Consider the following 22,237-nt stretch of genomic DNA (forward strand, 5'->3'; position numbering starts at 1 on the left):
TAATTTCACGAGCAGACTGTTCCGTTGATTCGGATCAACCGGAACCCTCATCGTCGTAACCGACGGAGTGCTTCCTTCCAGTATAAAGTGCAAAATTATTTTAAGCTATTTAATTGCCTACTGTACGTTCCAGGTTCAAATCAAGCAAAGGTTGATTTTTTACATTTCATCCTTTGTGGAGTAGATGCAAAAAAGTACCAGCTGTTTACTGGATCGATGTAACAGACTGGGCTCAGTCTCCAGATTTGAATCTGTGCGACTATGTTAAGAAAATCAATATATTACAGTCCAACATTATAGTCTGTGGAATAAAAGACAAATGGGTAAAAGAATACGGAAGAGAAAGAGGTGAAGAATATTGATGGAATAAATAATTAAATATGTCCTTATAATTATTTATTGATTTTTTCCTTTCAAATTAGTCTCACTTGGATTCTATAATTATGAGGCGTCAACATAATTTATCTTTTATGTATTTCACATATAATGGATCGCACATTTCTTTTCTTTTTTAAATTCATTTTTATTGATGCACTTTGAACACTTGCAGATTTGACAATTCAAGGACCCTCGTCCATAATAAAGTGAATGAAAAGCTATATACTTCCATAGCTGCTATATTTGTATATTTTTCGAAAGAGACATAATATAGAGGAATTGCTTTTGTAATTGACTAACTTTTGTTAAAAATAAAGGAAATAAAATAAAGGAAATAAATTGCCTCACATATGTTCTGTTACTAACGAGATCGTATTTACTACGTTTTTCTTTTATATATAGGAAATATATGCAGGGAAACTGAAGTAGTTTCAAAAGAGGGAAGTTTTCAGCTGTTTCGTTTCTTCATGAATTGTATACACCCCCATATATATATATATATGAATACACATGTACATCTTGCACATATATATGCACACACACATACACAACACACACACACACGCGCACACACACACACACATACATAAACACACACACACTCACACATACAAATTGCCTCCGTTCCTCAGAACAAAACAAGTGACCCCATTCTAGACTGGCATAGTTCAGATCCTTAAAAGAGACAAGAAAATAGTTCATAGGTACAGAAATGACCGGTTTTCTCCACTTAATCACTTGATTACCTCCTAATTCTTAATTTAATCATTTTATTCTACAATCTCTTTAGAGAATATTCTTCCTTATAATCTAACCATTAGTGTAGAATAGTGATTTATAGTCAAGCCAATACTTTTCTTTTCTTCTGTTTGATTTTTATTTACGCATTTTGAACATTAATTGTATCCCTGTACCTACACATTTAGCTTTGTCTTTGAAATGTTGAGTTGGACCACCACACTGAGTGAAATGACGTGGGGGCCTGATGAAGAATTTATGTACACATTCACTTGAGGAGGTGCATTTTACATCTTAGAGGTGGGATAATGATTGTACAACACATCATCAACGAACTAAATGTGTAAAATATGTCGAAACAACTGTAGTAATTTATATAAGGAATGCCGGTCTTTTCTTATTGTATCGTTTTTCTCTCTCTCCACTCCTCTCTCTATCTATGTATCTATCTATATATATGTATATGTATGTGTGTAAGTGTACAAGGGCACACACTCGATATTTACTAATATAAAAATACACACTGCTATATATATATAATGTGTGCATGTATACATGCACATGTATTTTGTGTGTGAGCGTGTGTGCGTGTGTGTATGTGTGTGTGTGCGTGCAAGGCTAGGATGAAAATACCAAAATTAATTATTAATTTTCAATCAGTAGATATAAAGTTTTTCTGCGTTGAGCAAAGGGTTATCGATAGTACAAAAAGAAGGGAGACTACGATCCTTGGGTAGAGATAAATATGAGATACCCCGACTAGAATAAAAGGGGAAAAAAAACAAAAACAACAGAAATCAAATATCCTGCACAAATAGTTAAATGGCCACTTGGTACATGAAGCCATAAAATTACACTCACATAGAAGTCACATAGATCAATGCATTATATGCACTCATGGTTATTAGGAGAGACAGGTATACACATGCATTTAAAAATCTGGATATATATTTATATGCACTGTGACATATACAAGGTCCCATATATATTCACATATATATGTGAATAATTGTAAAACTACTAATGTATATGCATACATGCATACATAAATACATACAGAAATACGTATGTATGTATGTGTGTCTATATAAATACGCTTATGCATATATATATAAATATATATATATATATATTTATATATATATATATATATATATTACTATGAAGTATTGTGTAGAATATATTGTATAAAATATGTGGGTAAGGCCCAAAAAATGCGAAGTAAATGCAAAATAAATCACAAGAAAACAAATGTGTAGATTAATGTACACTTGTATTCAATATTTCGGGGTTGTGACCCCATTTTCAAGATATTCACGAATGTTGCCGCGTCAAAGTTTTTTCATAAAATGTAGTCGCATCTGAAAGCTTTAATTTAGCATTTAATTTGGCAGTAGTTGTTGTCGAGGCCATTTAGTCTAGTGGTTAGACCGCTCAGCCCCTATCGATTCACTTAGCCTGCTGCTGGTAAACTATTGCCGTCTTATAAGGGTAAATACACAATTATTCTCTGCTGTTCTTACAGTTTTACTGTGTTCAAAATTTACTTTCTCCTATATATCTACACATAGTATATACATATATTATACCTAATGCAAGATATATATTCCTGTCTATAGTCTATACACACAATTTCGCACATATACCACAGAAAATCCGTATGAATAAATACAGAATTTGTATTAGAATTAATGGCAATTATAGCACTTTTGAACTTTACCATAAGGCCATGAATTTTAATTGATCCTGTAAGGTTACTGCAATAATAATAATAATAATAATGAACCTTTCTTCCTGACTCACAAGGCATGATGCTTTGAGATAAGGTTAAGTTGATTACATTGACTGCAGTGCTCAAAACTTTTATCGACACCAAAAGGATGAAAGGTAAAGTCGACCTCGGTGAATTTGAACTCGGAATGTAAAAACACACGAGATGCCGCTAAATATTTTCCCCGGCCTGCTATCGTCAACAGTGTCTACAAAATAATGACATTTTGTGTAACACTTGAAACCGTCATGGAATTTGAACTCAGGACTAAAAGACGGAGGTGATTCCACAAACATTTCGTCGGGCATGATTGTACCAGCTTGCCGCCGAAATAATAATCCTTTCTGATATAGGTACAAGGCCTTAAATTATAGGGACGAGATTACGATTACATCAGAATTCCGTGCTCAACTGGTAATTATTTTATCCACCCCGAAAGGATAAACCATTAACACCCCATTGTTTTAATTTATCACGGGGAAATTGACTGTTTTCCACTTGACTATTTCTTGTTTATTTTTTAAGGTTTTGTAGCTGTGTATGTTTTCTTTTTGTTGTGTTTGTCTGTTTTTCTTGTGCTTATGTGATTCCGTTTTTTTTTTGCTCGCTTGCCTATTTTCGTCTTGCGTATTTTCTTGCTTATTACGTATTTTCTTGTTGCTGTAGGTTTTCAGTGAGAGGTTTTGTTGTTGTAACGATGATAATTTCCACCGAAGTCAGAACAAGATTTGTTCTAACACAACTATTGAAAAAAATTGCTTTCATTACGCAAAGATTTGTATTCAATGCATTTTTTTAAAAAATGTCATTATTCCCCGTCATTATCTATTTGGAATTTTTTATTGAATAAACGGTAATACGAAAATACAATTTTTGGTCTTCTTTGGTTTGTAAATTGAATGCATTTATATCACTCACAAAAAGGGAAGGACGTTTAACTATATTAAATATAATACCATCTTGTTTCTATATCCGTACGTATGTTGATGAAAAATTTGGGAATTCCAGTTGAAATTGTTTATTTGTTTGGTAACTTTTAACCATGTTAGAGGAGACAATTTAGTGTTAGGGTTATTAGAAACGGAAAGTTTAAGCAGTGTTTATATAAGTTGACAACAATATCGTTGCTGAAAGTTAGTTTTTTAGAAGATTTGGGCAATGTGGGAGGAATTTTATAAACTGAGAGAGGGAATGGTACCAACACCCATGTCTTGAACGCTTTTTACCTATTTTTGAATACATCAGTTTAAAGGTTACAATTTTTCTTCGATAGAATATTCAATACTTGCCAGGGACTCACTGAAATACTAATAAAATTCTTTAAAAATGTGATTATTATCAGATATATCAGGTAAATCAAACAATAAAATTTTACTAAATTGTTAATAATAGATCTTTGTTGACTAAATAATTTATGTACATATTTTAAGGACGTTGGGTTTATGGTCACGATAAAAATAACTATTGTTTCTAAGATAGTCATCAAAGAAATTTGCAATAAAAGTGTTGTTTTCGATAGTGATAAAGATGCTAATTTCTTTAAAGTAGTGTAGTTCCCCCCACGAAGATTTCTGTGAGTGTGTATGTGCTTGTGTGAGAAAAATAACGTCGTACTACAAAGCGCATGTGATTACACGATTTAGGTGAATAAGTGTGTTCAGTAATTCGGATGAAGAGAAGGAACACTTCTAAGCGCAATCAGCTATAAAAACATTGGTACAAAAGAGAGTATGACGACTAGAAAGCAACTGCACTAAGGCGGCGAGCTGGCAGACACGTTAGCAGGCCGGGCGAAATGCTTAGCAGAGATTCGTCTGCCGCTACGTTCTGAGTTCAAGTTCCGTCGAGACCGACTTTGCTTTTCATCCTTTCGGGGACGATTAAATAAGTACCAGTTACGCAATGGGGTCGATATAATCGACTTAATCCGTTTGTCTGTCCTTGTTCGTCCCCTCTGTGTTTAGCCCCATGTGGGCAATAAAGAAATAGGTATTTCGTCAGCCGCTACGTTCTGATTCCAAATTCCGCCGAGGTCGACTTTGCATTTCATCCTTTCGGGGTCGATTAAAAAAGTACTAGTTACGCACTGGGGTCAATATAATCGACTTAATCCGTTTGTCTGTCCTTGTTCGTCCCCTCTGTTTAGCCCCTTGTGGGTAGTAAATAAATAGGTACTTCGTCTGTCTTTACGTTCTGAGTTCAAATTCCGCAGAGGTCGACTTTGCCTTTCATCCTTTCGGGGTCGATTAAATAAGTACCAGTTACGCACTGGGGTAGGTCTAATCGACTTCATCCCTTTGTCTGTCCTTGTTTGTCCCATCTATGTTTAGCCCCTTGTGGGGAATAAAGAAATAAGAAAGGAACTGCACTTCAAGTATTTGACACAAATTTATCCTCCCCAAGAACTAGGGGTACTTCAATCCCAGTGAGTCACATACTAGCATCCTAACAAATGCTGCTGCCCCGGATCAGTTTAGACATGGAAACAATATTAGCTAAGTGTTTGTTCTACACTCCTCAAAACACGGACATTCCTGTACCGGGGCCCCACTATCTGATGCAATTTAAAGTCATACTCATGTTCATATATATGCACTTGCGTATTTGTGGATGAGTGTATATATAACAATCACTATTGATGATGCCTATGAAATAGGTGAAACTAGTATAGTCTGGTGATTCTAGAGACGGTCACTTCTTCTGTCAGTGTATATATATTGCGCTCTTCTTACAGCATGAAGAGATTTTTTATCTCTTATTTTTAGCGGTGTAGGTGATTCGGCACCCCACTCACATTTAGTGACGATGAAAGTTTTCTTTTATAGTATTATATCGCACCTAGCTGGTTATATTTATTTATATTAATCACACCTGTCCAACGAACAGGAACGTGAAACTGTGAGTCACAGTTTTTTGTGATATCTTTGCAGCTTTAATTAAAACGCATATAACTCTACCCTCGGTGTTCGAGTACTGTCTCTTCCCTGTTTTTTTGCATTTATGTGCTTACCCATATATATGTGTATATATATATATATATATATATATATATATATATATATATATACGGATCAAAATAGTTCGATTCCGATTCCGTGCTAAGTTTCTAACCCACTAACGGGACTTTTCATCAGGCCAGTGGAATTTCGAATAAATATGGCGGTACAGGAAATTCAAGATTGTACAGACAGTTGCGCTGCAATTTGTCAAGGAATGTCATGTGATGTCACAGTATTAGTATTATCACTACTAATTTTGCGATATCACTGGGCCTTCCTTGACAAATTGATACCCATATCCCTGTAGCCAGCTTGGACTTCCTGCACCCCCATATTTATTCGAATTTCCACTGACCTGAGAAAAAGCCTCGTCAGAAGCTCGGAAACTTTGAGTAGCACAGAATCCGAATATCCGAATCAAATTGTTTTAATCCGTACCTGTAACTCTTAATCAATATATTGAGTGCCTTGTCTTCTGGTTCTCCTCATTCTCTCTCTTTCTCTCTCTCTCACACACACACACATATATACATGAGATATATATAAGACCATGGGTAACTCTCTCTCTCTCTAGATATATATATATATATATATATATATATATATATATATATATATATATATATAAACCTTGAGGAACTCTATAAAATTTTGTTGTAATATACATACACACACACACACACATACAGGTATATACATATGTGTATGGGTGTGTGTGTATTACAACAAAATTTTATATAGAGTCACCCAAGGTTTCGCACCCAAAGCTAAAGCATTGTGGACAGCTCGTCAGACTCTACCTGAATACAAAATTTTAAAATGTCTACGTGGCAGACGTGAGTAAACGCTCAGAAGTTGAGGAATACGCAAAAAAACCCCCAAAAATGGTACGGTCTATTTTCCTCATTAACAGAGCATATGATAGCGCAGACATCTGTGATCTTGTCGGACTGTACATCCTGGACACCTTAGGGAAGAGGTTTCCTTCAGTTCTCTTCGTCCTCTACAGAGATGACGCCATAGACATCTATATGTATCATGGACCCTCTAGTCGTTGGACGACGTATGAGAGTAGGTTTCTTGGTGAACAAACTGGACAGACAATTTGCTTAGAGTGATCAAATGTTTCTGCTGTACATTAGACCACTCACTCCATCAAATTGGCATTGCTTGTACAGGTGCACCATGTCTCACACATCAGATCTCGAAGAGAACCCAGAGGAACCTAATGTGAAATATTTTGCTTAAGAAAACAACATGCAATCCTGTTCCGGATATCGAAACAGTAATCTCGCAATTGTGTCTGCATCATAATAATTTACGCTCTCTCTCTCTCTCTCTCTCTCTGTATATATATATATATATATATATATATATCACGTGATCACGTGACCGACCAGACAATCAGATGTTGTTACACATCGCTGGTCACAATGCGTTCGCATTGTTTTCTAGCCTTCGAATGGCGCCACCCGCTGGCTAAGCGAGCAGGCCAACAGAAGAAAGAGTGGGAGAAAGTTGTGGTGAAAGAGTACAGCAGGGATCACCACCCCCTGCCGGAGCCTCGTGGAGCTTTTAGGTGTTTTCGCTCAATAAACAATCACTACACCCGGTCTGGGAATCGAAACCGCGATCCTGCGACCGCGAGTCCGCTGCCCTAACCATGTAATATATATGGGTATATATGCAAGTATATACATGTATGTGTATATGCGTATGTTTGTTAGTGTAATTAGTCACATTTTATTAATTTGTTGTACACATATAAATATAGTTACGTGGAGTTTGATTATATAATTCAATTTATTCACACAAATAACATTATATATCTTAATTTGTTTGATATTTAGTGAAGGAAGAATATGGCGTCAAAATGACGCTTATAAATGAAAGTAAAATGATTAACAGAGCGTGCCTCAGATTATTAAGAGAAATATGAGCACCGGCACCACGACGACAACGACAACCACCACTACTATAAACATGCTAGATTGATAGCCATAATTAGGTGAATGTATCAAAACTAATAACGCCAAAATTAATAAACGATTAATTTTAATTATGTTATGAAATGTGACGATTTTGCAAACATATAAGTGACATGAGATTTATATACACGTAAGCAAATCAAGTCAATGGATCTCCGTCGATTTTGAGGGCGAGTGTTCAAATGGTTTCATCAGCCGGAATTTATAGTCAACGAATTACGGTCTAAGAATTGGTCAATTCCCTAGTCACTAGTTCACTCAGTGCCATACGTAAGTATTTTTAGCGTCAGCTTGTATGATGTCTGCGATTTGTCTCTCGATCAGATCAACTAGTGATGGGAAAATAATATCATAATGGCTGTCACTTGCCTTAATTGGGTAAACGGCATTCTTGTGGGTTTTTTTCTTTTTTTCTCTTTTGAAATGTAAAAATTTAAATTTTGAATCTCAAAATTCACCAACAAAGTGAACATTTTACATCAAACTACACCAACGTAAGCTGAGCGAGCTGGCTTATTTTGGAAAGAATCCAACAAAAAATCGAACACCAAAAATATTAAACAACAAATTTGAAAGAAAACTTACGAGCCACGAACAAGCGTCGTTTTTCCAAACAAAGAATAACAGCAATAACAACAGTAGCAACAACAACAACAACTCCAACAAGAACAGCAACAGCAGCAATAATGCCCTGATGCAAGGTTCTTAACCATAGAAACCATTTTGCACAGAGAGAAAAGGAGTGAGAGAGAGAGGAGAGAGAGAAATGGAATAGCACATAGACACACAGACACAAGCATATACATGTATACTACACACACTAACATGCACACACGCACACGTACACGCGTGCGCACGCACCCACACATTGTTTTTTGTATAAATACGTACACATCACAAATTTGTACACTACGTATAAGCTTTACGTTCGAAAAGCTTATACTTTTCTTATACCTTAAGTTTTCCTACTGCTGCAACTGTCTTCAACCTCACCAAGTATTGACAAGTGAGGACCCTCTGCAGTTTATCTACATATTTTTACGTATCGTATTATTTCTTAACGTAAACATATACTCGGAAATGTAATTCGGATATCTTTATGAAATGCACTCCGAATTTGATTTGGCTTCGTTAATTTATTTCCACATATTAGTAGATTCTAAGTAAGAAAAAGTACATACAAGATTATATCCTAATGCTCATAAAACTGTATATAAAGATATGAACTCTTCATGGAAATAATTCTACAGAATCTTCTGGAAATTTTATCGACTCTAACAAAATAAACTGGAAAATATTGGAAGAATATATGAAGATTAATATAAAGAAGATCTATTTTCTTCGGCAATAATAACAGTAAAGGTAACAAAAGCAAACAAACAACAATAATGTTAATGGCGATGATTATGACGATGATTTCTCATAATTTAAAAATAATAATAATGATAACAATAATAATAATTATAATAATAATAATAATAATAATAATAATAATAAAAATAATTAATGATAATAATAATAATAATAATAATAATATTATTATTATTATTATTATTATTATTATAAATAATAATGATAATAATAATAATAATAATAATAATAATAATTATGAATAATAATGATAATATAATAATAATAATAATAATAATAATAATTATTATTATTATTGTTATTATTATTATTATTATTATTATTATTATTATTATTATTATTATTATTATATCTAATATAGGCACAAGGGGAGGTGGATAATCGATTGCGTTAACGTCAGTGATTAATGTTACTAATGTTATCTCCCTTGGAAGGATGAAAGGCCAAGTTGACCAGGAATAGTAATAAAGATAGAAGCGGAGAATTAAAGGCGATATTAAAACTTTGGGTAAAAGTCTGAGTCGTATAGAAGAATGGTCCAAAATGCAATGGTAAAATGCTAAAAAATGTGCAAGGGCATATCTTGACGCAAAACACTGAATAGAAAAGAAAAGGTTCAAAACTGTTATCGAATCCCTAAAACAACTTGTGTGGGCAAAAAGATTAAAGGTGCAACGCTACACTGATGGCATAGAGAAAAAGGGGAAGTCAGAAACAAAAGAGGAAAATAATCGATTAGGGAGTCACATTGGATTGCAAATCCCACTGTATCATATATTACTTGTTCTCGGTGACCCGTTCTAGTTCATTCTCGTACCATTTCCGCGCTCTGATCCGTGCTACCGGACGTAGAACGGAACAGAGCGCGTTCTAGAACGGGCAGAAAGAAATTAAGTAGTGGTGGAGCCAGAAGCTTCTACATGGACAGTATATACTTTGGAGTCGAAATACTGATGTAGATCATGCAACAACGCATCAGTAACTGAGAAGTACATGACTGAAAGCAGCAACTGAAGTTTTCATATTAGCGGCAGAAAATCAGTTTGCACACAAAAATGCCAGTCTAACGTTCTTCAAAACGGTTCTGATCCTAAATGCAGATTCTGTGACACAATTGACGAAACAGTAGACCATCTCGTCGCGGGATATCCTATGCTGACACCAAACGAATATAAAACTCTCCACGAGTTATTATCATTATTGCTAATATTATTATTATTGTCATTATTACTCTGGTATTTTCCAGTCAATAAGATCATTACTAGTTGAGTACTGGGGTCGATGTAATCGACTTGACCCCTTCCCCGAAATTTGAAACTAATATTTCTCTCTAGGAGGGTGAGCTGGTAGAATCTTTAGCAGGCTCAGCAAGATGCTTAGCGGCATTTGTCCGCCTTTACATTCTGAGTTCAAATTCCGCCGAGGTCGACGATGCCTTTTATCCTTTCCAGGACAATAGATTAAGACCAGTTGAGAAGTGGGGTGGCCAAGTAATCAACTTAGCCACTTCCTCGAAATTTCTCACCTTGTGCCAAGATTTGAAAGCAATGTTTCTTTCAGCTCTTTATCTTCTAATTTCAAATTTAGAAGTGCTTTGTACTTTATCATAACAGGGTTGATAAGTTAAACAAATTGGGAAATGTTAAGTTTGATATAAGTGACCGTTCTCACGATCCTCGCAAATTTCTAGCGTTGTTTTTCTCAGGATATGATCAGACATAAAGCAAACACACCAGCAGAAATATCTTGATCCCCGTGAGCGATACTACGACCCCGACAACTTGGTGGTAGTCTCGTGTAGTCTGAGAAAGCATGTTCTGCAATTTCTTGCTGAACGACCCGCACAAGTAATTTATTTATACTGATCAAATGGCTGTGGTGTACATTAACTAACCCTTTCCATTAAATCTACTTGGTCGATTGTGCTGGTATACAGTGTACCAAGCGCCAGTTGTTGAAATGTTCACCGAGCAACGTAAGATGAAGTGCTTCGCTCAAGGGCAAAACGCCACATCCAGTCCAGAAAGTGAACTACGATATCGTGATTGTGAATGCAGCACCATAAATTTTGCGTCATGCACTCTCAAACTTCTGCAACATAAACAAAGGCGATCCAGGCTAATCGACCAGACATCATTATTAAAAGAAAAGGAAGAAAATATTTGTAAACCAGTAGATGTAAGTGTTCTCACTGATAAAAATATATCTGTCAGGGAATTTGACATACAAATTGAAATTGAAATACAAAAGATGTGGCATCTTAAAACGAGAATTGTTCATGTTATTGTAGGTTCCCTAGATATGATAAGAAAGGGATGTCAGAAACATCTAAATAAGATCCCCAGAAGACCATGTCTCAGACAAATTCAAATGATTGTACTGACAAGTACTGCCCACATCCTCAGAGAAGTCCTATCCATTTTAATGTCTACGTTATATTACATGAAAATATTTCGCTACTTCACCTTGTCATGCTATAACATCTCTTATGCTTCACTCGCCCCAAAACACTGGTTATGTTTCGGCAAGTGACTGTAGGAAACATGCAGATTAAAAGTAAAAGAGTAATAATAATAAAAATAATAATAATAATAATAATATTATTATTATTATTTTTTTTTCTTCTTTCAAATTTTCTTCCATTTCTTGCCGAGTGTCTTCCCGACTCCTAGGGCAAAGAAACTCATAGTGTTTATTGGTAGGCCATTAAACCAAACTCAGTAGTTCGTTCATTTTTTTTTTTAAAGTTAAATTAAAATGCATGAGCAGCAACAGTTCTCACATCGACAATGCTCTTCTCAATACGTGTGATGTACCAGTTAAGACAATCTTTTGCACTTCTTGCAGGGATGGTAAGCCAGGGATCATTCTCATATAATTTTCGGTTCCCTTCTTGATCATTCCTAGTGCTCCTACGATCACTGGTATTGTAACCGCCTTGAGATGCCACATTTTCTCAATTTCAATGAGTAGGTCTTTATATTTTCTGAGCTTGTCAAACTCTTTCGCTGAGATATTATGATCACAGGGGATGCTCATGTCGATCAATAAGCAAACTTTATTGTTTTGGTCTTTCACAAAAATATCTGGTTTATTGGCCTTGATAGTTCGGTCTGTATGTACTGGAAAGTCCCACAGAATGGTTACATTTTCTCCTTCAGTTACAGCCTCAGGGTGGTGGTTATACCACTTGTCGGCAGTTTTGATATTGTAATGCCGACTTATTAGCCAGTGGAGATATTGGCCAACTCTGTCATGTCTTAATTTATACTCCACTGGTGCTAAGACTTTACATCCAGAGATTAGGTGGTCCACTGTTTCAATCATGTCGTTGCAGAATCGGCATTTTGGGTCTGCTCCATTTTTCATCACATTGGCCTGGTAGTTCCGGGTTGATAGGCTTTGGTCTTGAGCAGCGAGGATGAAACCTTCGCTCTCTGCTTTTAGCCCTGAGCTCCGCAGCCACTGATGGGTTTGCTTCTGGTCAACATCAGCTTGTTTGCTGCGGGTCACATATTTGCCGTGCAGAGGTTTCTCCTCCCACCTATCAGCCAATTGCTCGTGCGCTTTTTTCATTGCCCTCATTTTCACCTTCTTTGCAACAATAGTTGCCGTACTTCCCTCGGGTTGTTCAGTTTGGGTATCCTGCACGAGATCAATAGCAAATTTTTTGCTTTCCTTGATGATAGAATGAAGCTTCTTTCGTCTCTCGTGATTTTCCACGAGCTTTAGCATCCAGTCATTCGATATTATAGGCACAAGGCTTGAAAATTCAGAGACAGGCGCCTGTCGATTGCAAGGACCCAGTAGTCAACTGCTACTTATTTTATCAAATCCGAAAACATAAAAGGCAACTCGACTACGGTGACATTTGAAATCAGAACGTGAAGTCAGAAAGGAAAATGTCCACGCTACCAAAAACAAAAACAAAAAGAGACAAAAAAAAAGGAAAGAAATACTAATTGTTTTTTGCGAGGTAACGATTCTACCAATCGCCGACTCTATATTAGTAGTAATAATAATAATAAAAATGATAATAATAATGATAATGATGATGATAATAATAATAATAAGAAGAAGAAGAAGAAGAATGAGATGGTAATGAAGAAATGGAACGAGGTAGGAGAAAAGCAATTAGAACAAAAACATAAGCTGGGAAATCTTGCAAAAGCATTTGTCTAAAAAAATGTCTAAGAATATGAAGAAGCAGGAAATTTGTGAGAAGCACAGAGAATTGTTGATGTAGATTAAAACGATAATTATATGAAATAACAATAAAACTATATGATTATATCTAGAAAATGCTAATATTCACGTACAAGATACGAAACAAGCGATAATTTGTGTATTAATTGTCTGCTAACTTCACAGCTTAATTGAAAAAGACCTCTAGATAAGTTTTGTTATGATTGTTTTATAGGTTTTTCTATTGCTTACTGGAAATATTTTGCTTTCTTCAGATTGTTTTGGTTTGAATCGTGCTTAGAATAACTGCTGTCTGTTGACCAGTCACACACATTTCTCAGTCTTTACTACTACGTCTCTCTCTCTCTCCCTTTGTCTATCTCACACACTCTCTCATCCCTGTCGCATACTTCCCATCATAGGCAGGCGCGCACGCACACGAATATATTCATGAATATATATAAATGAAAACCTATATTAAACTAATCAATTGCAACATTCCACTACAGTTTTAATATTAATTGAGATATTTTCGGAGCTTCAGCAATAACCACAGCAAAGTCAACAACCATAACAACAGCAGCAGCAATAACAAATGTTACAAGAGCAATAATAATCCTTTTTACTAGAAGCACATGGCATAAACTTTGGCAAGAGGGTTCAAGGCAGTTACATCGTATCCAGAATAGCGGGGGAAACGAGCTAACATTCAATGCTATAGTCAGGTCGTACATCGATAGACACGATTGGTTTCCTGACGTATTACTTACGTAGCAAGAACTCTTCAATAAAAAGTCAAAATTCTCTAATGCACGGTATTTGAACTAGAATATACAGGAGAGTTTAATCACCATCCAAGTATCGAGGACATATTTAACTGCTGGCATTTTATCTTATCTTGTTGAGGCACATGGCCTAGTAGTTAGAGAAGCGGACTCACGGTTGAGGGATCGCGGGTTCGGATCTCAGACCGGGTGATGTGTGTGTTTATGAGCGAAGCATCTAAGCTCCACGCCGCTCCGGCAAAAGGTAATGGCGAACTTCTGCTGACTCTTTCGCCACAACTTTCTCTCATTCTTTCCTCCTGCATCTTGCAGGTCACCTGCGTCTCGGAGGAACCTATACGCCAAGGAAACCGGCCCTTTTGAGCCAGGCGTGGCTCGAGAAGGAACAATTATATCTTATCTCGAAACGGAAATTAGCCACTCTGTACCCAAAGGATTTTTAGAAGCTGTTTCTAGTCTCTGGCTTCAAGGAACTCCAGAAGAGGTTGGATAGACTTTTGCCGTTGATATCCAGATTCATCATCACTCCGCCCTAGCATTAATTCATTACATAACGCGAGAGAGCATATCCTTGTAGTAGCATTGTCCAGGTGGTGGAGTGTTATAAACTATCATGAACATTTTTGATGCAAAAATGGAAAAGCAATACACTTCATTCTAGACGTAAGTCATTATTGATGATCGTTTGGAAACCTGAGCTACAGAGAGGCCTATGGCAAGAAGAATATTCTCACCGGATCGCCTTTGTTTATGTTGCAGAAGTTTGAGAGTGCATGACGCAAAATTTATGGTGCTGCATTCACAATCACGATATCGTAGTTCACTTTCTGGACTGGATGTGGCGTTTTGCCCTTGAGCGAAGCACTTCATCTTACGTTGCTCGGTGAACATTTCAACAACTGGCGCTTGGTACACTGTATACCAACACAATCGACCAAGTAGATTTAATGGAAAGGGTTAGTTAATGTACACCACAGCCATTTGATCAGTATAAATAAATTACTTGTGCGGGTCGTTCAGCAAGAAATTGCAGAACATGCTTTCTCAGACTACACGAGACTACCACCAAGTTGTCGGGGTCGTAGTATCGCTCACGGGGATCAAGATATTTCTGCTGGTGTGTTTGCTTTATGTCTGATCATATCCTGAGAAAAACAACGCTAGAAATTTGCGAGGATCGTGAGAACGGTCACTTATATCAAACTTAACATTTCCCAATTTGTTTAACTTATCACCCTGTTATGATAAAGTACAAAGCACTTCTAAATTTGAAATTAGAAGATAAAGAGCTGAAAGAAACATTGCTTTCAAATCTTGGCACAAGGTGAGAAATTTCGAGGAAGTGGCTAAGTTGATTACTTGGCCACCCCACTTCTCAACTGGTCTTAATCTATTGTCCTGGAAAGGATAAAAGGCATCGTCGACCTCGGCGGAATTTGAACTCAGAATGTAAAGGCGGACAAATGCCGCTAAGCATCTTGCTGAGCCTGCTAAAGATTCTACCAGCTCACCCTCCTAGAGAGAAATATTAGTTTCAAATTTCGGGGAAGGGGTCAAGTCGATTACATCGACCCCAGTACTCAACTAGTAATGATCTTATCGATTTCGAAAGATTGAATGACAAAGTAAACCTCGGCGGAATACGAACTTAGAACGTAAAGACGGACGAAATGTCGCTAAGCATCTTGTGCTGCGCGCTAACGATTCTGCTAGCTCTCCGTCCTAGATCCGAAAGAAATAATGGTTACAAACTTTGTCGCAAGGGAAAATTGTGGGGAGGGGATGAGTCGATTTCATCGACCCCAGTGTTTAAGATGAAGGGCAAAGTCGACCTGCGCAGAATTTGAACTCAGAACGTAGCGGCAGACGAAATACTTATTTCTTTACTACCCACAAGGGCCTAAACACAGAGAGTACAAACAAGGACAGGCAAACGGATTAAGTCGATTGTATCGACCCCAGTGCGTAACTGGTACTTAATTTATAGACCGTGAAAAGATGAAAGGCAAAGTCGACCTCGGCGGAATTTGAAATCAGAACGTTGCGGCAGACGAAATACTGCTAAGCATTTCGCCCGGCGTGTTAACGTTTCTGCCACCTCGCCGCCTTAGAGCCAAAAGAAGCAAAGCAAGATGTTTTGTGCGATAATCAACGGTGTCTGGCAAATAATGACGTTTTGTGTGACGACGCTTACATCGAAATACTCAAGAACACACACACACACACACACACACACACACACACATACACACACACGTACACAGAGTCACTCTACAAACGCACGCCCCCACTTCACCTCCACCCACAGTAGCAAACAAGTTCGATTCATCAAAGAATAATGTAACATAATTCCGCTGGAGATCACGCATAGCTTCCCCCACGCCCCTTTTCCTTTCCCTCTCAGCTACATATATCACTCTCTCTCTCTCTTTTGTCTTTCATATTCCATCTTTTTTCTTCCACCCACCGCATTTCCTTGTCACCCTCCTCCTCTCGTAACCAATAATCCATCTTCAGCGCTATATATCAAGGTATATCAATGCACTTTAAAACAAAACAGATATTGCAGTATTGCGACACACTTTCAATGGTTCATTTCTACAACTTCCTCACATCTCTCTCCCATTCTCTTAATCTCTTTCTCTCCCTCTCTTTATAACTCTCTCTCTCGCTCTCTCTCTCACCCGAATTTCTTTGTGTTGGATGACGTAGTACCGACGCTTGTCGTCGTGGCTGTAGTCTTCTCTTCATTTCCTAATTCATCGTCTGACTGTCTTCTGTCTGTTTGACGTTCTTTACTTGCCGCCATTCCTTCACTCATCATTCAAGTTTCCTTTATTCTGACATATTTCTTTTACCTATTTCTTTCAGTCATTGTCTCATTTATTACTCTATTTTTCGCTGTTTCTTTTCCCAGCTTTCATCTATTTCTATGCCGCTCTACACGTAGACTTGCCATCCATATAATACGTGTCGCCCATTCATTATTCCCCTTTCCCAATTTCCTTCATTAAACCCCTTTCCCCGCCATCTTTTACTTTATATGTTTGGAAGAAACTCACAAAATAACCACAAATTGTCAATATATTGTGTTTTATTCTAGTTGCTGATTTTGGGGTGATGATGATGATAATGATGACGATGAAGATGATGATGATGATGATGATGATGATAATGATGACGATGACGTTGACGATGATGATGATGATGATGATGATGATGATGATGATGGTGATGATGATGATGATGATGTGGCTTCTGTTGCTGACTGCTGTTCACACCGCCACCACCATCACCACTATCACCATAATCATCACCACCCTAACCACCACCACCACCACCACCACCACCACCACTACCGACATCATCACCACCCCAACATCATCACCACTTCCACTACCACAACCACCATCATCACAAAAATAACAACAACTACTACTACTACTACTAACTACTACTACTACTACTACTACTACTACTACATATTGTTATTGTTACTAGCGAAGCGAGCTGGCAGAATCATTTGCGCATCGGACACATTACTTCGTCTCATTTTATCCGGCTTCACGTCCGGGTTGAAAATTCCTTTCATCCTTCAGGAGTCGATAAAATAAATACCAGTTGATATCTACTTAAACCGCCCCACAAAATTTTAGGCTTCGTGTCTGGAGGAGTTTTTTTATTAGAATTGGCAGGATCGGTAAGAAACTAGACAAAACGCACAGCGGATTTTTCCGCCTTTACAGTCAGGGTTCGAAGTACACTGAGGTCGGCTTTGCATTTCATCTCATTGAGGTAGACAAAGAAACTACCAGTCGTGAACTGAGGTCAATGTAATCAACCTACTCGTTCCTTCAAAATTGCAGGCATTGTGCCGTTATTTAGAATGATGATGATGATGTTAATCATCATCGTCATTATTATAATTTTTACTTAGAGAAGAGTGCATACCATCAAAGTGACACAGGGATACATATATACGAAGCGCAATATACCCATCATGGCTACCCGTTTGTACACCAGGTACATGTACACAACCATACGTGCGCAATACGGTGATCTCATACCAAGACTAACAGCGTATGACATCACAGGTGGGGCCCAGATTGACATTTTTTCGGGTCGAACAACCCATCCCAATCAACAAATCCCTTAATAAGATTTGTTTCAAGATGATGAATGAAACATCCATGATTCCAGAGGTAAATTATCCAAACCCCAAAGAATTCCTCTCAATATATGGCTATGATGCGCCCCCTCTACTGCTCGTGATCAGAGATGCACATATCATCAATCACTAAGGGTCATGCTGAACTGGTTAAGGCCAAACAACTGACATGCAAATCTGTGGTATTGAGCAGAATATTTGCTGTAGCCCATCCTTTATAACAAAACAAAGCAATGTACAGAATAACGCTTCCAATCAGTTAAGATGAGTAGCCGTGAGAACTACTGCTTGGTACGGCATCAGGGCCTTATTATTATTATTATTATTATTATTATTATTATTATTATTATTATTATTATTATTATTATAATTATTATTACCAAACTATTTCGCTTGCCGCTACGTTCTGATGTTAAATACCGTCGGGGTCAACTTTTCCGTTCATCTTTTCGGGGTCGATTAAATTAAATACCAGTTACGCACTGGAGTCGATGTAATCAACTTAAATAATATGCCTCAAATTTGAGGCCATGTGTCTCCAGTCGAAGGGATTATTATTATCACCAATATTATTAGGCGGCATACTGGCAGAGCCACTAACGATTTGACCATAATGCTTCGCTGCATTTTTTGCTCTTTACGTCTCGAGTTAGGATTCAGTCGGAATAAATTCGATCAAAATTTAAGACCACCATTATTATGAATATAATAATAGTTATTTTTCATGTAACAGCATCAGATATAATGGTAGTGTTATATTTATGAGTGTATACATATTAAGTCCATAAAAATATATAAGCACATATATATTTCATTCAATTTATGCATACTTAATATATACATACAGCCCTTCTCCCACATACACATGTATATTTGCATGTATGTATACATACAAATACATATATATACATACATATATGTATATATATATATATATATATATATATATATATATATATATCTATATATATATATATATATATATATATATATACACACACTTAAGTGTAGACATATGTATGTATAAATTTCTACACATACTGTCACGTTATTGCAATGTAATTTTGAAGCAGATTACTATTAACCGAAACACACACACAAACACACATATTTACACACACACACACGCATATATATATATATATATATATATATATACATACATATATATATATATATATGTGTCTTTAACTGTGTGTGCGTCTGAGTGTGCATGTTTGTGTGCTTGTTTATATGTATATATGCATATACATGCCACTATGTGTGCGTGTAAGTAAGCATTGAGAGTTTTAATCGATTAATGTTTTATCCAGCTTACTCACTTATCTGTGTGTACATCTATGAATTTACGTATATATATATATATATATATATATAAAGATATAAAGATGTGCTCAAATGAACTTGAGGTAGATATATATATGTATATATATATATATTATATATATACACACACACACACACACGCACACACACACACACACACACACACACCACACACACACACACACACACACACACACATATATATATATATATATATATATATATATATATATATATATATATATATATATATATATATATATACCTATATATATTCATATATATTTATTTACACATTTTCCTCTAGATAACCATTAAAGAAAACTAAATGTAAGATGGCGATTCTGCGCTTCATTGACGTTTTATTAACTGTTTTTGATAAATATTTTACGAGCGACATTACAAGAATAAAGCTGTTGATTATATCGCTTACGGTAAAAAGATTCTTTTAGATAGAACTCTTGAAATCAATCCGTCTGGGATAGATGTAGCAAGTTAAGATTTTTGTATTAATGTTTAAATGTGCAGAATATAGAATACTAGATGCACAGATCTCGCTAGATATAGTTGCTATCCTTTTTATTGTTTTCTCTGTTCAGGGAGTATCATGTTCACATTCGTACACACACAATCATACAGACTCACGCCTGTTACTGAATTATGTATATATACATACAGTCATCTCTGTATTTTTTTACAGATATATGCACATTTACATATAATGCAAATGTGCATATACATCTACTACTCGTTTATACGTTTCAGTCATTTGATTGCGGTCATGCTGGAACAGCACCTTTAGTCAACTCCAGGATATATTTTTTGTACTAATTCTTTGTAAGCCTAGTACTTAATCTATCTGTCTCTTTTGCCGAACCGCTAAGTTTCGGTGACATAAACACAACAACCCCGGTTTTCAAGCGATGCTGGCGCTTGGAGGGACAAACGTAGACACAAAGACACACACACATAAATATGTATACATGTATACACGATGGGCTTCTTTCAGTTTCCGTCTACCAAATCCACTTACAAGGCTTTGGTCGGCTCGAGACTATAGTAGAAGACACATGAGCAAGGTGTCATGCAGTAGGACTGAACCCGGAACCATGTGGTTGGGAAGCAAGTTTCTAACCACAGTGCCACACCTGCGCTTATACATTCATATATATATATATATATATATATATATATCTTCATAGGTATCGGTATATATTTCACGTACATATACATACATTTATATCTATGTAATGACTGTGTGTGTTGCGTGTCTGCGTGTGTATACAAGTCGACTAACGACGTTCATTCAGTGTTTCTTAAATGAATCATCGGTTTAATCAATACGCAAGAAATTGCTACTGGAATATGATCGTATTTTTAACAATTAAAGAAAGCTAAATGTAGATGTAAAATATAACGACATGAGGATATTTCGTATACGGCAGTGTACTAAATAGGAATATTCGAAATAGATACATAAGCAATTTTTTAAACCCTTCAGTAATGAATTAGGAATACGTAATCATAGAGGAGAGAATTTAGGAAAATGCTTCTAAGAAATCCATGAAATAGGCACTTACTGTGTGCTAGCTACCACTGGAGTTACACTTCTCGTGAATTTCATATCTCTTTTAGTTCTCTTCTTCTCAGTCCGCTGTTATTGGTAGCTTGTTGGGCGTCTACGAATTTTATGTAGGCTGCGGAGTGAAGAGGGGAGAGGAGTACTTGCCGCGGCACTCGTGGTCTATAGGATGGCTTGGAAACTGTAGGGTTCCTTGCTTGCCTCTAGATGGCGTCTTACCCCTATTGGAATACATGTTTCTTAAAAAGTTTTGTTGATATCTTTTCATTTGTTTCCCCACTTTTTATGTAAATCCACACTGTCAATTGTCTTTAGAATGTCTTTAATATTATTCCCGGCTCTTGTGTGGAATAAAGAAATAATTTCTACTCTTATTATTATTATTATTATCATAATTATTATTATTATTATTATTATTATTATTATTATTATTATTATTATTATTATTATTATTATTATTATTAATATTATTATTATTGTTGTTATTATTAATTATTATATTATTATTATTTTATTATTATTATTATTATTATTATTTTATTATTATTATTATTATTATTATTTTATTATTATATTATTATTATTATCATTATCATCATCATCTTCATCACATTCATCATCATCATCATCATCATCATCATTATTATTATTATTATTATTATTATTATTATAGTCTATTCCTTTATCGTATCAATCATTGAATTGCAGTGCTGTGAGAAGATCCTGTCATTTCAGGTGGCGCCATCAAGTTATGGCTCTGAAATTGTATCAGGGCTTTATTCCTATCGCGGCCATCAAACTCTCTGAACGACAACAAACGGAACGGCTGATAGAAGAGAATGAACTTCGATAACATTCATAATAATTACAATCATAACTTTATCTTCTTCAGTCATGATGATAATGATGATGATGATGGTGATGATGTTCATGATATTTTCTTTTA

General features: G+C 36.1%; 1 long non-coding RNA gene across 1 annotated transcript; it reads left to right on the plus strand.

Moving 5' to 3' along the window:
* Nucleotides 1–2,388: 2,388 nt before the first annotated feature.
* On the plus strand, nt 2,389–21,424 carry LOC118764437. Its single transcript, XR_005000249.1, has 3 exons — nt 2,389–2,446; nt 4,466–4,472; nt 21,415–21,424. It is a non-coding gene; the product is annotated as an uncharacterized LOC118764437 (long non-coding RNA).
* Nucleotides 21,425–22,237: the final 813 nt, after the last annotated feature.

The sequence above is a fragment of the Octopus sinensis genome, linkage group LG8 (genome assembly GCF_006345805.1).
Source record: "Octopus sinensis linkage group LG8, ASM634580v1, whole genome shotgun sequence".
NCBI classification, from domain to species: Eukaryota; Metazoa; Mollusca; class Cephalopoda; order Octopoda; family Octopodidae; genus Octopus; species Octopus sinensis.